The 13,115-nt window shown below is 42.1% G+C and overlaps 1 pseudogene across 1 annotated transcript; it reads right to left on the minus strand.

Moving 5' to 3' along the window:
* Positions 1-974: 974 nt before the first annotated feature.
* On the minus strand, positions 975-2,295 carry LOC306656796 (ras GTPase-activating protein-binding protein 1-like; annotated as a pseudogene). The gene has a single exon. The product of its transcript is annotated as a ras GTPase-activating protein-binding protein 1-like (transcript).
* Positions 2,296-13,115: the final 10,820 nt, after the last annotated feature.

Here is a 13,115-nt window from a genome sequence, read left to right on the forward strand (position 1 = left end):
ATTGTTGGATATTAGCTTTTGTCAATAAAATTTATTCTCTCATTCTAAAATAAGCTGGCTTCCATCCTAGTTCTTAGGGATTAGAGTAAACCTGAGTGAAAGGAGCAGCTCTAGAAGCATGTCCTTCAATGTTCAAGAAAGGTTCCCACAACAAAATGGAGGAACAGGGTGACAGAACAGCATGGAACTTAGTTTTTTTTAATTTAATTTTTAAAATCTGTTTTGTATTTTCACATATGCTGGATGAAATTCCCATGCCTGACACACTTTCATGGGCATGTTCAGATTATAGGTTGGAGCATAAAAAGGAGAGCTGTGGTCATCAACAGTGGAATGTCAATAACCCAGCTCCCTGTCACTCAAGAAAGTACATCCAATTACCACTAAGTGACATTATTATTGAGATAACTTGAGTCCTTTCTAATGTATTTCATTTTCTATTGACAACTTTCATTCAGGTTTTAACCACATCAGGGAGAATCAAATGTCAAATTTTCTAAATGGCAATTTTTCCACAGCAGAAGCTAGTTAGTAGTCATAACTCTCAAAGAATAAGCAATTTGGATTTTTCCTGCTTCCAAAATGTTTATCAAATCCTGTATTTTTCACAGGCTTTGAAACACATAGAAAATAAATAAGAAATATTCCAATGAGTGAAACATACCAAATGTCAGTGATAAGCAAGACATTCCTTTGGGGATATGGCTGTTAAAAAAAAATCAGTCTTCATTTTTTTCTTCTTTAAAAATTCATTACTCCTAAAATAGCACAAAACAGAGAGTGAAGGACTAAAAGGTCAGGAGAGGAAGGGAGAAGGGAGGGAGCACACACTATGAACACAAAAAGAAGTAAAATTGAACAAACTTAAGCAGTTTATAAGACTAGGGTTATCATATTCCAAGATAATAAGACTGGTTGAAGAAATTTACCATTCTGCAGAAGGTGGGGATTTTATGAAGATCGGTGAAGGCAATTCACTGCCTTGGAGCAATCCCTCTTCCCACTCCACATCCTGGTTTCTGCAGCAAGCCTCCCTGGGGAGGGCCTCTTATTCCTCCACCCAGCCCACCTCCAGGGCCTCCAGGACCTCACAGCAGTTATCTCCACAGTCCCCTTCCCTGGCAGCTCGAGTCTTCTTCTCTCCTACATTCAGACAGACTTCACCTCTGAACACAATGGGCCTACTGCTAAGGACCCTCTGAATGGGCTCAGGATCATCAAACACAACAAAACCAAAATTAAGTAGTTTTCTACCACAATTTATGCACAGAGTCACCACATTCCCATAATTTTGTAATTAAGTTCTGATTTGTCCACCTTATGAGGCAGGTTGCCGAGGGGAGAGTTGTGATTACCAGGGTGTCTCACAGTTCTTCGGGGCTCAATATCATCTTGCTTACCAGCCTCACAGATTGGTCTGGGTTTCCCTCTGAGGAGTAATATTTATTAATTGTTCTTATCCTCTTTGATCTCTCTGAGGCCTCTGTGGAAGAATTGAGATTGAGGCTTAGACTCTGGATGAAGCTGGTTTTTTAATAATGTGAGGTGGTATCCCAGTAACAGGAATAGCTCCTTTAGGAGGAAGGTTCTTACTGATCACAGATGCCCAAGAAAATGTCTTTAAGTCTTCCTGTACTGTCTGAGCCATATATGTAGGTGCTGGAGAATAACTCTTCTGAGCATCCTCAGGAGTAGCTTCTTGTAATACTAGCTCAGACTTTTCCTCTTGAATTTCAGGTTCTTACTCTGGTTCTCGTTCAGGATCAGGCTCTGGTTCAGAAACAGTCTCTGGTGTTCTTCCAAGTCGTTGCTGACAGTCTGATGTAGAAAGTTCTAGAACCATCAGGTACCACCTCAGATGTCTGCTTTCTTTCTGCAGGTTCCTCTACTTCTTCCTCAGATTCTTCCTGAGGAGCAGTGACAAAGCCACCAAGAACTCATATTGGTATCTGAGGGATTATGAACACAGAATTTATTTGCAACAGAACCCTCAGGGACAAGGACAAAGGTTTGCATGAATCTCCACAAAGCCTGGTTGTTGTTTGATAGCCTCCCCATCACCTGGACCACCACACCACCATTTAGAGTAGCATGGGCATCAACATGGCAAATCTCCGTGTGGCTGTTGATGAAGTTTTGTGACATCACTTTTCTGTGAATTTCTTTCTGTCCAGAGACCGCATCTGCTGGCTTTCCATTTGAATCCAATCCCTCATGGACACAGGAAGAGTTCTTTCCATAAAACCTATGTAGCATGTCTGGGGCCTGATTCAGCAACATGTAATACTGTCTCATAAATTCTCACCCAACCAGCAGGGGACTAGGCTTCCCATAACCATTGTTTTGTACAATTCAACCTGTGCAGCTGAGCAGAAGAGAAACAAACTTTGCTTCACAGTTCAGAAGGTGGCAGAAATTCCTTACACAAGTGTGTCTGTCCATTTTTTCTAATTTATTTTAAAAAATCATCCTTATATTTTGTTTCTATTCCTGTTTGCTCTGTTATGTAACAATTTAGGGTCCCTGGGGTCTCCCACTTTGTCTTGACCAAGGAACACGCGGAACCTCAACTGCTCTGTGACCTGGCCTACTGCACAGTTTTGCAGCATACTTGAGCCAGCACTTGAGAAGAGAAACACAACCCCTAATTTAGACTCTGATTCAAAATAAAAAACAAGGAGGGCTGGAGATGTGGCTCTTTTTTTTTTCCCGGTCATGGGGATTGAACCGGGAAAAAAAATAGATATAAATCAATGGATGAATGGATAAACAAAATGTAGCATATACATACAATGGAAGATTTATTAAATCTTAAAAAGGAAGGAATGACACATGCTACAATGTGAATGAACTTTAAGGGTGAGTACATTATATGTGTTAGCCAGGGTTCTCAGTTAATCTCATTAAAAAAAAAAAAAAACCTTCACAGAATCATCTGGAATAATGTTTGTCCAAATATCTGTGACTCAGCTACATGGACACAGAATTAACAATCATAGTATGTTAAGTGAAATAAGTGAAATAAGTCAATCACAAAAAGATACTGTCTGAATCCCCTTATATGAGGTCCATAGTCAAATTCATGGTGACAGAAGGTGGAAGGATGGTTGCCAGGTGGGCAGGAGAAGTAGAGAGACAGGTAATGGGTAAGTTTTACCACAATTTAAAAAAGAAAGAGAAGAACAGGGAATGTTTACCTTTAAGAAATGTCCACATTTGGAGGTAGGGAAAGGAAGATGAGCAAGATTAATCAAAGAAGTGGAAAGTAAATTACCCCTGGGATCAAGCCCCAGAAGCATAAATAAATAAATAAATAAATAGGGCTTATTTGTGGTTTTGGGTTCTGGGGATTAGACTCAGAGGTGCTTGACCAACGAGCCACATCCCCAGCCCTTTTTAATTTGTATTTTGAATCAAAGTCTTGCTAGATTGCATAGGACCTCTCTATGTTGCTGTGGCTGGCCTTAGCTCCCAAGTAGCTGGGATTGGAAACAGTTCCTTTATAAATGAATAAATTGGGTGCAACGACTATGGAAAGTAGTATGGAGATTGCTCAGAAAACTTGGAATGAAACCACCATTTGACCCAGTCATCCCACTCCTGGGTTTATACCCAAAAGACTTAAAATCAGCATACTATAGTGACATAGCCACATCGATATTTATTGCAACTCAATTCACAATAGCCAAACTATGGAACCAACCTAGGTGCCCTTTAACAGATGAATGAATAAAGAAATTTTGGTACATATACACAATTGAGTATTACTCAGTCTTAAAGAAGAATGAGTGGGCTGGGGATATAGCTCAGTGGGTAGAGTGCTTGCCTTGCAAGCACAAGGCCCTGGCCCAGCACTGCAAAAAAAAAAAAAAAAAAAAGAAGAAGAAGAAGAAGAATGAAAGTATGGCATTTGCTGACAAATGGATGGAACTGGAGAATATCATGCTAAGCAAAATAAGCCAATCCCAAAGAACCAAAGGTGGAATGTTTTCTCTATATTCAGATCACTTCATAATGGGTGGGGGGGAGAATAGAGGTACTTTGGATTAGATAGAGGGGAGTGAAGTGAGGGGAGAGGGTATGGGGGTAGGAATGATAATAGAATAAATGGGAAATTATTACCCTATGTGTGTTATGATTACGTGACCTGTGTAACTCTATATCATGTACAACCAGAAGAATGAGAAGTTATACTCCATTTAGGTATGATATGTCAAAATGCATTCTACTAATTAGAACAAATTAAAAAACTTAAAAAAATAAAAGAAGCAATTGGCATAAGTGTAAATTTCATGATCATGCATTTGTAGTGAGCTTGACACTTTCTGAGTTTACTCAGATAGTTGAAATTCTGGTCTGATATGCCAGTCATGTTTGAGTAAATGAATGTCAAAGTTAGGCTAGACCCTTAAACAAGATACCCTTGTGAGGTACTGGCTCCTTGCTTTTTTTTCCAGAAGAGCAAAATTACATTTTACTTTTTCTTTCTTTTAAAAAATTTGTTCTATTTAGTTATACATGACAGCAGAATGCATTTTGGTTCATTGTACACAAATGGAGCAAAACTTTTCATTTCTCTGGTTATACACGATGTAGAGTCACGCTATCCATGCAACCATACGTGTACCTAGGGTAATGATGTCCATCTCATTCCACCATCTTTCCAACCCCCTCCCCTCCCCTCATCCCCTCTGCCCAATCCAAAGTTCCTCCATTTTTCCCTACTCCCAGCCCCTGTTATGTGTCAGCATCCACTTACCAGAGAAAACATTTTGCCTTTGGTTGTGGGGGATTGGCTTATCTCCCTTAGCATGATATTCTCAGCTCCACCCATCTATCTGCAAATCTGGCCCTGCTTTTAACATGAATCCCCCAAGTGCTCCCTCTAAAGTTTACCCACTGAACTGTATAACAGCTCAAAAATAGAATATTCACATTCCCCATCAAAACGCACCATCAGTCTTGACTTCTTTAATTTTGCTATGCTAATTACTGAAGTTTTTTTGTGTGTGTGCGTGTGGTTCTGGGGATTGAACTCAGGGGTGCGCTATCACTAAGCTACATTCCCAGCCCTTTTGATTTTTTATTTTGAGACAGAGTCTCACTAACTTTTTCAGGCTGTTCTCAAACTTGATATTCACCTGCCTCAGCCTCCCAAATTGCTTGGATTAGAGGCATGTGCTACCACGCCGGGCTTAGACCTAAATTTCAGTTTGATTCATTCAGTCAGGACTAACTTTTTATTAATTTTTGTTCATTAATTGTTAGATTTATATCACAGGTACTTCTAAAAAGAAAGCTAAAGGAATAAAGTGGGATAAAAGCAGATGGATGCTAAAACAAATCCTGTTGATATTAGTAATAGCTAACATAATTGAGTTTTTACATCGTGGTACACAAGATGTTAAGCCCTTTATGTAACCATGATTTCTCAATTTATCTCTCAAGAATCCCATAATGTGTCCTATTATTTCCATTCTACAAGTGAGAAAACTGAGGCTTATGGGCTTAGGAGCCCATCCTCCTGCCAAATCCATAGACATTCTTAAAGCTTAACTCTGGGATCATTTGAACAAGTCAATTCTTGCTCCTTGTCTAGAATATTCCCACTTGGTGGGAGCTGGAAGCTACAACAGGGACAGATGGTTCTGTTCTGAGGGCCAGGAGGACCCTGGACTGCAGCATTCAGTCCCTTTGACTCTCCTGGGTCCCTTGCTTCTCATCTTGATCCCGAACTCAGATCTGTGTTCATGGACCTAACTTCTATTCTCTTCTGTCAAATGTGAGCCTTCTGTGAAATAGTGCCTGCCTGGCATTGCCCTGAGAAGCCTGCTGCCAGTCTAGCCCAGCCGCCAGGCCTGGCTCGTGTCACAGACACTGAGAACTGCCAACAGCCCAGATGGCAGGGTCTCTGACCACCCTCCTGACATTGAAAAAGTCTGCTCAGGAAGGTCTTTGCGGGGAGGGCTCAAAAATCCTTCTCAGGGTGGTCAGCTCCAATCCTTGCGTAAATACTTCCCTTGAATGTTGTACCTGAGGGAGAGACATAGCTCCACAGGACAGCAAAGTCCTTAGCTCCAAAACCTTGAAACCCTTTTGCCTGACCCGTGCAGGTGTAACCTAAACAGCAAGCAACTCGACAACCACATGAATGCCAGAATTTTGCCCCCAGCACTTACCTATCAGTGATTCTCAGAAACAGTAGCAGCCCCAGGCAATTTACTCCCAGGGGCCACAGATCTGACCTTGCCTTCCTCTAAACCACCTTCCACACAGCCACCTGGGTGGTCATTATAAAACACCAAGTGAGCATGGCTCTGTTCTTCCATTATTAGTATCATTAGGATGCTCAGGACCAGCTGCCACATTGGGGAAATGCCAGTTCTCCATACCTTAAAATACAGGCTTGTTTCTCATTCATGGAAAACCCTTCTCCATCTTCTACTTACAACATATGGAAGGAATGTGATCCTCCAGGTTTGTCATGCAGGGAAACAGTGACTTTGACCACCTTGTCACTTTCACTTGCAGTCCATTGGTCTATAATGCCCTATAGCCAGGGGGCACTGGGAATGTTCTGTGGACTTCTCTACCCAAGTTCAGTACCTCTCATGGCAGAGAAAAATGTGGGCAGTTTACCCCCAGAAAGTCTGAAGGACTGTCTCAGGGTGGGGTTCATCAGGGCCACACTTTCTTAAAAGGTATTCAACAGTTCAGACTTTGCACTCTGCTCTGTTACAACCATATTTGTTTCAGTATGAAAGTCTTCATAACTTTCAGGAAATACCACCCGATCCATTGGCTCTGGGGAAGATGCTCTAAGGTGCCCCCAGTTTCCGTGCATGGGGCTGGAAACACAGTTTCAGGCTGTTTTTTCTGCCTGGAGTCATAATGTGTGGAGGGCACAAACTTAAGCAAGTATATGGTTTCAGTTAGCAGGTTTTCTCCATGCTTGATGATCTATTTCAAATCAACTCCTGAGAGAAACCCCACATTCACTAAGAGGTGGTGGTATTACCTTTTGCTTCTGGGAGATGTTCCTATAAGTGGGTCTGATTGCTGAGACACTAAATCTCCTCTGTCCTATGGCTGAATGACCTACTTACCTTCTCTCATCATTTTAGGGAAATATTTAAAAGTTGTTTTTTTTTTTTTTAATAAAGGTAGATGACTTAGTGGATGATGATACGTAACAGAGGCGGGTGGCAGAGGGGGCAAGAGAAGAATGGCGGAACTTTGGATTGTGTAGAGGGAAAGGGGAGGGAGGGAGTGGGGGAAGAAAAGATAGTGGACTGAGACAGACATGTATGAATTCATGAATGGTGTGAATTTACATTGTGCACAACCATAGAAATGAAAAGCCATACCCCATTTGTGTACAGTGAATCAAAATAGTCTGTTAAAAAAAAAAAAAAAAGACGGATGACTTTCCTAAATGTCTCATGTTAATAAGTCTTTAAAAAGTACTATTCACAACTATAAACATCCTTTCTTTCTTTGTTCTGATATATATATGTACACATATATAAGACATCTTCAGTAAAACTCCACAATGAGGCATTGCACTGTTACAGGAGTTCCAATAAATTTACGCTCCACCCACACCAGGTGAAAGCTCTTATCCTAGGTGGGAGAAGAGGAAACAAGGAGGTGGGGGTGGGCAGGTGGCAAAATGGCAGACAGTGCGATCTCATGGGGTGAGAGGCAGAAGGTAGGTCTCTGCTTTCCCCAGTCAGTTATAAGATCCAGAATTGTCCCAATCCATATCTCAGTTGGCTCTCATGGCCAGAGTCCTGAGCTGGACTGGGCTGGGCATGCTGAGCAGGTTTGCTGCGGTCATGGTGGTGACGTGATGATGCCGTCCTATCTCTGCTGGGTTAGAAACTTCAGCTGAACTTAGTGTGTGAAAGTGTATTATTTTTTAAAAATATCAAAATCAACAGGAATATACCTACCACCTACCTTTAAGTCCTATCTAATTATATCTTCTTTCCTTCTCCATGAACAGGGTCACTTTCCTGAATTACATGTAAAGTTTCTCCTCAGGGCAGTACTGCATATGTACATATTCCTGTTAAATTATGTTTTGTAGGAGGTCATGAACTTAGACTGAGCACCCATACTGGTCACAACAGACCAAACCAATACAGTTTAATCAAAGTAACTGAGCTTTACTTGGTTGTAGAAAGTCCTGTAGCTAATTAACTAATTAAGTTGTAAAACACTTGACTAGTTAAACCAGAACCAGTTTGCTGGTTGATTGACTAGTCTGTAACCAATTAAGTTGTTATCAAAGTCTCGTCTTTTTCCATAATCTGTTCAGGGAGCTGTTCAATTCATGGATCATTTTTTGTTTTGCTTGGGTGTCTTACTGGGTTCGGTAGGTAGGAAGGTTTGCTAGGAATCATGATTCATCTGGATCCAGGGAGTTTAGAACCCTGCATTCTGGAGCTCCATCCAAGGGGAGTTCATGATGTGAGAGAGCACCTGACCTTGGGTGGTACCAAGGATTGGTTTGAGGATAAGAGGGCATGTGACCTTCCTGATGGTTGCAGGGTCAGAAACTGGTTTCGTCTAGGCCTGGGCGTGTTTCCATTTGGAACTCTACCCAGTTACACGTGTAAGAATTCTCAGAGCTGGGCGCAGTGGCCCATGCCTGTAATCCCAGTGACTCAGGAGGCCGAGGCAGGAGGATCACAATTGCAAAGACAGCTTCAGCAAGTTAGCAAAGCCTTGTCTCAAAATACAAACATAAAAGGACTGGAATGTGACTCAGTGGTTAAGCACCCCAGTACCAAAAGAGAAAAAGAAATTTCCCAGAATCTGTACTATTTTAGAAAAATGGGTAAACCTTAACAGAAATAATTTGGAGGATTTTCTTTTTTTCTCTTTGGTGGTGCTAGGGATCAAACTCGGGGTCTTGGGCATGCTATCCAGAAATATTTGGCAATTACAGTGGCCACAATGAGTGTGTTTTTGCTTATTTTTAGAGTACATTAGAAAATCAAGGATCAAAAACTGTACAGAACCTGGGCATCGTGACTTGTGCCTCTCATTCCAGTTACTGGGGAGGTTGAGGCAGGAGGATCACTTGAGCCTTCAAGTTCCACACTATCCACAGAAACAATGGTTTGCATTTTTTTTTCCTTGTGGTACTGGTGACTGAACCTAAGGGTGCTCTATAGCTGAACTACACCCCTAGTCCTTTTTATTTCTTATTTTGAGACAAGGTCTCACTAAGTTCCCTGGGCTGGCCTTGAACTTGTGATCCTCCTGCCTCAGCCTCCCAAGTAGCTGGGATTACAGGTGGGTGCCATGGGGCATGGCTGGGATGCACTTTTAAATGATCACACCCAGGCTTTTGGAAGCCAGAGTGAGCAGCATTGAGGGGAGGAGTCACTTTAGAAGGTGACTCCTAGGCCATTGCACATCTGTGTTTATAGCAGGACAGTTCACAAAAGCCAAGATATGGAACCAACCCAGATGCCTGTCAACAGATAAATGGATAAAATAGATGTGTTGTGTGTACATTATGGAGTTTTAGCCAGTCATAAAGAAGAACGAAATTATAGCTTTGAGGGAAAATGGATGGACCTGGAGAGCATAGCTGCAATAAGTCAGACTCAGAAAACAAGGGTCAAAAATTTTCATCATGGGGCTAGGGTTGTAGTTCAGTGGTAGAATGCTGGTAGAATGTGAGGCACTGGGTTTGATCCTCAGCACCATGTAAAAATAAATAAATAAAATAAAGGTATTGAAAATTTCTTTTTCACATGCAAGAGCTAGAGAGAAAAAAAAAGGAAAGAAAAGGAACCTCTAGAAAAAAGAGGGGCCTGGGGCTGTGGCTCAGTGGTAGAGCACTTGCCCAGCATGCATGAGGCACTGGGTTCGATTCTCAGCATCGCATATAAATAAATAAATAAATAAATAAATAAATAAATAAATAAATAAAATAAAAAGGTCCATAAGCAACTAAAAAATATTTTAAAAAAAGAAAGAAAGAAAGAAGAGGGACTGGTAGAATAGAGAAAGGGGTTGGGGGGAGGGAGGAACACAAGGAAAGGGGAAGTGCCAGGGAATGAAATAAACCCATTTATGCTATGTGTGTGTTTGAAGATGTCGGAGTGAATCCCACTATTATATATAATAGTCTCATGCATGCTAATACATCAATAAAAATTTAAAAGAAAATAATACTGATAAACAAAATGAAAATTCAGGAAACTGGAAACCTGACTTAGCCCAGGTTCTAGTAAGGGTTTTATCATTCACTGGCAGTGAGAAAACAGATAAATCACTTCACCTTTCTGGGCTCCAGTGTCCTGGTGTGGAGAATGAGGCTATTTAAATGAAATACATAAAGGCAAAAATAAAGTGAAAAATGCATTAAAACTTCAAGATTATAACAACTCAGGTCTTTTTATATTTGTGAGCACTACAGAGACACACTAATGAGTATTTCACTGTGTGTAATGTGATTACCAACAGATTGCTGAACAGCTTCTAAAATCCACTTAAATCTTTTCTTGATTGCATTGAATTCTCTGCAAATAATATCTTATTTCCAAGGGTCACTCAAATTAAAGGAAGCAGCAAGGAAATAGTTAGGTAATATGTACCAAATAATAATACTTTTTTTTTTTTTTCAGAGCTGGGGATTGAACCCAGAGTCTCATGCATGCTAAGCAAGTGCTCTACCACTGAGCTACACTCCAATCCCATAAGATACCAGTTCTGACCTGCCAAAGTAGCAGTTTTTCCTGTTTAAAGATATAGCAGGTCTAAAGGTGATAGTATTGTCATATGCTATAGGCAGGTGTGTAAGTTGGGCTAGTCATTCTGAAAAGCCATTTGGAAATGTGTTTATGCTCAGTTCCTGCCTTGGCATCTTCTTACTGTGCTTTCTCTAGGAATGCAGTCTTTCCTGGCTCCTATCTATTGTCCCCAATAATGCCACCTGGCCCTGCAACCAAGAACCTTGGGCTTCCTCTGACCCTGTGTTTTAGGAGAGAATGACTTTGTGTCATTAGTGTGCAGTGTGACTGTCAGCCTGCTACAATGTTTGGGGGGTGGGGCTTGCTTCCAAACAAAAGGGGAATGAGTTTAAGAGCCAAAAGTTGCTTCCCACACCTCCAGAGTGCTAACCTGGACTATGGGAATGGAAAGCCAGCTCTACAAATTGGGACAGGCTTGTGCATCCTCCCCAAAAGTCACTAGCTGCTTCATGTCCTCCATCACCACCAGGATCTTGTCCCAGAGGAGCAGCATCTGCTTGAGGAAGGTACCCCATGTCTCCTACTCCTTCTCTTCAGTTTGTTTTTCTCAGCTCTGTTCTTCTCTGTTGGTGGTACAGGTGTAGGGAGCAAAGATAGGAAGGGCCACAACTATGTCTGGGGCCAAAAGTAGATCTGGTAACATCTAGACCTGTTCCCAAGGGGTACTGTCTATAACACCTGTTTTAGTCAGCTTTTTTACTGCTGTGACTAAAAGACCTGATAAGAACAATTTTAGGGGAGGAAGAGTTTATTTGGGACTCATGGTTTCAAAGGCCCCAGTCCATAGATAGCAGGCTCCATTCCTCAGGACTCAAGGTGAGGCAAAACATCATGACAGAAGAGTGTGGTGGAGGGAAGCAGGCTCCACCTGGCGAATACAAAATATATACCCCAAAGGCATGCCCTCAATGACCCACCTCCTTCAGTCACACCCTGCCCGCTTACGTTACCACTCAGTTAATCCCATCAGGGGATTAATTCACCGATTATGTTAAGGCTCTCACTACCCAATCATTTCTCCCCTAAACCTTCTTGCCTTGTCTTACACATGAGCTTTTGGGGGACACTTCACATCCAAGACTTGTCCAAGCACTTCTTACTGTGGTCTTATCAGAACATCCTGGTATTTTATATAATATTGTCCTCTAGAGACTGTAAAACCATCTCCAAGCCAGGGACTGGGACTTGACACTGGTCCAGAAAGCAGAAATACTCTTTTCCAAGGAGAGGGCCTAAGGAGGAAATCAAAGCTGCTCTCCCATTATTTCCATTTAAGATACTTACAGTCTTCATCTTCACCCTGGCCTGACCTCGCCAGAGTGTTTCTGTCACTTCCTCCCTGCCCGCTTCCCCAGCACTGCCCAGCCAGCCAGCCACTCATGTTCCAGAGGCCTACAGTGTTTGCTTCTCTGTATTTCCATGCAGAGGTCATTGATAAACTGTATGGAACCTGGCTTTTTAATGTATTTATTCTCAGAAAGACAGGAGAAAGAAAGAAGTCAAGAAATTGTGCTGGTTAAATGATGCACAAACAACTCATGGATCTCACCAGCCTGCTTCCTTTCCTTCCAAGAAGCAAGAAGGCCAGGGAAGGGACTATGCTCCCACTGCTCAGGCTGCCTCAGAGCCATGTCTTTCTGTGCCTGAACCAGAGAGAGAAGGCACGGGGACAGGAGCAAGATGGCACCTGGCCTGACATCTTGCCTCTAAGTACCTGCCAGGAGCTGAGGGAGCCAAGCAGGTTTTCCTGCCAAAGGTCCTCTTTGTGTACTTTGTGCACAAATTGGGTCAGCTGGGAGTGTACCCATGCAACAATAAATCTGGTCATAAATAGAGAACTTCAAAGAGGGGACTCTAACATCCCGAAATATTTTCTGCACATCAAGGCATACCACAGCCCAAGAGCCTGAGGAAACAGGGAGTGGCTGCAAATGCACACACCTGAGGCAAGGTAACATCAACCCACATGCCTCTCATCTGACCAGGGGCCCAGGGACTACCCCAGCCACCGCAACTATAGAAGTTCAAAGGAATACCCACAGATGCAAGTCCTCCCATTAGTCAGGTTCAGCCCCTAATCCAACCCCTTCGGAGGGCTTGGGAGCCCTAGAAAAGCTATTGCCCGAGTGCTGATCTTGGCATGGCAAAGATCCCTTACCAGGGGAGAGCATGTCAGAGGACACACATCCCCCAAAGGGAGAGGCAGCTAAGCTGGATACTCTATTGTGGGATTTAGAGAATGAGGAGAGGAAAAAGAGAAAAATAGGGGGAATGAAACCTACTTTCAATAGAAATCGGAAGTCTTGAATGAAACCAAGTATTTTTAAATCTGAGAAGTGT

The sequence above is a fragment of the Sciurus vulgaris genome, assembly GCF_902686455.1.
Source record: "Sciurus vulgaris genome assembly, chromosome: 3".
Taxonomy (NCBI): Eukaryota; Metazoa; Chordata; class Mammalia; order Rodentia; family Sciuridae; genus Sciurus; species Sciurus vulgaris.